Below are 4,698 nucleotides of genomic sequence, written 5' to 3'. Positions count from 1 at the left end.
TTGCCATTGAATTAAATCTGATTCAGGGCAGCCTCATATGTTACAGGGGAGAAATTGGCACCATAGTTTTTGCCTCTGCTGAATTCTTTTTGAAAATAGTTTTATTGGCATAATTCACATATCATACAGCTTCATCATCCAGTCTTATAAGGAAGAGTTGTGTAAACGTTTCAGAACATTTTCTTCTCGTATTCATGGTTGTTAGCTCCCATTTCCTCCTAAACCCCTCTGCCTTGCCCCTAAGTGATCATCTAATTACTGTCTCTGTAGATTCACCTGTCCTGCATTTGACATACAGGCCATCTTCCAATACACAGACAAGAAAAAAGCAAACAAAAATAAAAACACAACATTGATGACAAAGCAAGAGAAAAAAACCTCAATCAAAAAGAAAGCAGAAAATATTAAAACCGGAAACAACTTCAAAATGGGTCAAAAGGGAGATCAAATGATAGGATGTTGCATTTGAACCTAATGACATCTGCCACAACGGACTTTACAATGTCCTCTGTTTGATGGCAAAGTTCCTGATATGCTTGGACTGTGGTCAGAGGGAATTCACTGGACGCTTAATCCATGTGGGGACCCTGTGAATAGATCTGGGCATTCCATTGCCATCCAGGCCGTTCCGCCTCCTGGGTGTTCAGAAGCTGTATACTTTATAGGAGCAGGTCACTGTACTTTGCTTCAGTGAGACCTCTAGGTGTGTTTGAGCTCCCATCATAATCGAGTTCCACTGCCATGCACAGGAGCCCACACGGCAGAGACTCACTCTATGCAGGACTTCTGAAGTGGCTAGCAGGTCTGTATCACCAACTTTGCGGTTAGCACTCCAAAGCTTACTGAAAAGTGACAGTAAATGAGCACAAATCGCTTGGGGGAGTGCAGGGGAGTGAATTAGTCACTGTGGCTCTTCTGCCAAAGTCTCTTAGTCCTACGGAAAGGAACGACCTTTTTCTGCCTGGGTCTGGTAAGAAGGTGGGGAGAGAGACTGATTGGATCCCCTAGAGAGCGATTGTACGCAGGCTTCCCTAGTGTGCCATCTCTCTGTATACAAAAATGAGCCCTCAGAGTAGGAATTGATAACCAGCAAGAATCAGGCTGGAGCACATCTTTTGTCCCCAAGATCCCCGCACAGTGAACTCCCTGGGTCCAGAAGGCTGCTATCCCACCAGAGGAACAGCAGCAGAACCAGGATCCAGAGCATGCAATAGCCTGATGGACTTCCCGACCCACAGAGCAAGTTAAGACAAATGCTTCCGTGCAAGCGCCGGCATGAAGAGTGGGTGCCTCTGAGAACTTTGTTGGGGAAAGGTGACTTGTTGACCCTCAGGGTTTGAGCTGAGTAGCCTCAAATTGAGATTTACAGTGGAGTCATATGACCCTTTGGACGTTTATTAGCAAACCTAAAAGAACTTAGTAACATGTTATAATGAAGCGCTCAACCCTGAGCATCTCTCACTGTTACTACAACTTGATAACTTCCTTAATCAGCCTTTTAGTCATGAACTTTGCCTATGAGTTCTTTGTAACCATTGCAATAGGCACTCGATCCTAGAGAGGCAAAATAGAGCACATTAATTAAGACATCACAGTCAATACTTAAAGGACACATTAATGAGTTGAATGCTGGCATTCTTAGTTTAGGGGGGGTGTACATAATCAGCTGCTAACCCATTGACAAGTTGCTCCCCTTTATCTAAATTCCTTTATCTTGAGAAAGATTTGCAGAGGAGATGAAAGAAGGTTTTGTTTTTTAAGGGGGAATATGCGTGTGTGCGTTTTTATAGAGAACCCACAGTTCAGTCTATTAAGAGAAAGAGAAACAAAACAAAACTTTTGATCACACCGGGAGAATCTCAGCTATACGTTTTAGAATCCATACTCCACATGCCACGAGAGCAATATTCTACTAATACAATAGGTTTGCTGCTGCCATTTGTCTACTGTTTTGTCTAATATTAACAATTGTAAACAAGGCAGTGCAACTAGTATTTGGAATGATCCTCACAGTGTTACAGTGTCAGGCACCGTGTCTCTCTTCTCTTCACACCTGGGCTTCCTCCTCTTCAGTGAAGTCCTTTTTGATATTGAAGGTCTTGCGAGTCTCCTCAGGAGTTTTCCCCTTGATCATATTGTCAACGGCCTTGCATGTAACATCAAGCAAACCTTTAATGTCTAAGTAGTTTGCAGCCAGAATAAGTTCAAAAAGTGTTCCCTGGTCAACTTTCAGGAATTCTTGGTCCCAAACTGGGACATCATCTGTTCTTTTCTCTTTGTTCCCATCATCCTCAGGAGGAGGAGGGTCGTCCTCTGGTGGGTGCACCACTGGATGACCTTTGTTAATATCACTGCATTAACATTTGGTAAAGGATCTGGATCATCATCTCCTTCATCATCCATGCCAAAATCTTCCAACATGGTCTTGATAGTCACAGATTGCTAGGAAATTTCCACATCGACTTCAAATATCTCTCCAACAGAACTCTGCAGCTTAAGTGAAGGCATGGTGAGCTCTCTTCGGGAGGCGGCAGACCCAAAGCTGGGGAGAACTGGGAGGCGTCAGCGGCAACCGCAGAGAAAAGCAGAGAACAAGGCCACGCGTGTGTGTGCATATTTTAAGAAGACAAATTATATTTCTTCTTTCTGTTTTCTCTTAAAACTTCTTTCCCCATACACTTTTGCTGGAGCACAACATTTTTCCTCTAAGCACCATCACCAGCCAGGAGCCCACACATCAGACACACTGTGTCCAACCAGGATCTATCTCTGGCCAACTGTTTTCCCAAGAAATACCTCTGAAGAGTGTAATTGAAAACTCTAAATAAAGCATAGCTCCTAGGTTACCTATTAGAGCCAAAGAACCCTGAAATGAGCCTCCTACATTCTCTTTGATTGAGAGCAGGCGAGAATCTGAACAAACATGTCATCTGAAATACACAGCAGCCCAGGGCTGTGAAGGAACAGCAATGAAAAAGCAAAAACATAAGCTCTTTCTTGAGTTCACTTTGGTGACTGGGGTTCATCTGTCACCAGGGAGCTCATCGAAGGCACTAGGTGCTGTCCTTGAGCAACCGGGCCTAAGTCTTGTACTCTATCAAGGGAGAATGGCCAACGTCCTTCCCACTGGACCACTGAGCTCATTGCTCCTAAATAGGGAGGGAGTTGCAATTCACTGGAAATATTCTCTGGTAGGTGATGGCTGTCACACATTTGCTTTTCTCCAGACAAGCTCAAGAATATTGCAGGGTTTGTTTTATTATTAAAACAAACACCACAAAACGAAAGCTGTGTTTATCCACAGAGGCTTGATGTTTTCAAATGAAAATTCTCGAGTCACCAGAAGGGAAAGGGAGAGGTGCCTAGCGGCCAGTTCATTTGTCGTCCACCTAATGGTGTGGCTTCTCAGATGTATGTCAGCTCCTACTCGTGGCAACTTTATATGTCACAGAAAATAAAACAAAATATTGTTGGGATCTATCATTGTGGCTACAGTGTCAATCCAGCTCACTGCGGTGTCCTTCAACTTCACTGATTCTCTCCTTGACCTAACAATGGATCTCTCTTGATGATGTGTCCAAAGTAAACATGTTGGTCTCCCGCCAGCCTTGCCTAGGAAGCATTTGCTTCAGGAGGTATGAAAATCAGCAACATGCATTCTTCTAATTGGAGTCAGATCATGGGAAGCCCTTAAAGTATCAGAAATTGAACAATGGGAAGGAGTACAACCAGAATATTAATGAGGAGGGAGGATGGCAGGACTTAGTCTCCTCTACTTTGAGTGTGCTTTCAGGAGAGACCATTTCATGGAAAGGGGCTTGTGTTAGTCTGGGTAGCCTAGAAAAACAAATCCAGAGATAGTCATAAGTATATAAGAACGGACTTTATATACAAGAGCAGCTGAATATTGAGAAAACATCTCATCCCAGTATGGATCAAGTCCATAAATCCAATATTAGTACCCTATGTCTAATACCAATCTATAAAGTCCTCTTCAGACTCGAGAAATACATGCAATGATGCTGAATGCAGGAAGATCACAGGTCAGTGGGTGGGATCCAGTGGCGTTTTATGCACCTCAGCACCAGCAGGGGTCTCCATGTGGCTTCTCCAGGCCTCAGGGCAGGACTCTATCAGCATAGTGCCATGTGTCTTGTCAGTAGAGCATCTCTCAGGGAGTCAGCAGAGAGAGAGTGTATGCCTACTGCCTCCATGGAAGAAAAACAGAATCCTCAGGAGAAGGCCATGCCCATAAAGAGGCCTCATTGTCTTTCACCTGATGGACAGGCTAGACTCCATCTCTTTACTCTTAATCTTCAAATTGACACCAGATTATGTAACTCCCACAGGGCTTGATACTTGGTCAAGGAGAGGGTCATCAAACAAGATGAGGACACTGGATGGCATGGGTTGGCACCATGGTTACAATGGACTCAAACCTAATTGGGACAATGGAGCAGCCCAGGCTCTGTTTCATTCTGTTGTACAGGGGGTTGCTGTACACAGGGACGGATTGTAAGGCAACAGTATCTTAACAACAGCAGCCCTGATATCTCATGTAGGAGGCGCTTTCCTGAGGTGTGGCCTGCCACGCCTTCTATCTTAAAAGAGAGGGGAAAGAGACATGAATAGGGAGAGAGGGTCATACTACCACCAAGGGAAAAAGAGGCAGGAGTGGTGCTCATCATTTGGACACAG

At 44.3% G+C, this 4,698-nt stretch overlaps 1 pseudogene; it reads right to left on the bottom strand.

Moving 5' to 3' along the window:
* Window positions 1–2,047: 2,047 nt before the first annotated feature.
* On the bottom strand, window positions 2,048–2,508 carry LOC142422296 (S-phase kinase-associated protein 1 pseudogene; annotated as a pseudogene).
* Window positions 2,509–4,698: the final 2,190 nt, after the last annotated feature.

The sequence above is a fragment of the Tenrec ecaudatus genome, chromosome 12 (genome assembly GCF_050624435.1).
Source record: "Tenrec ecaudatus isolate mTenEca1 chromosome 12, mTenEca1.hap1, whole genome shotgun sequence".
Lineage (NCBI taxonomy): Eukaryota > Metazoa > Chordata > Mammalia > Afrosoricida > Tenrecidae > Tenrec > Tenrec ecaudatus.
Note: the sequence above shows the minus strand (reverse complement) of the source record. Positions and strands in the feature narration are given on the sequence as shown.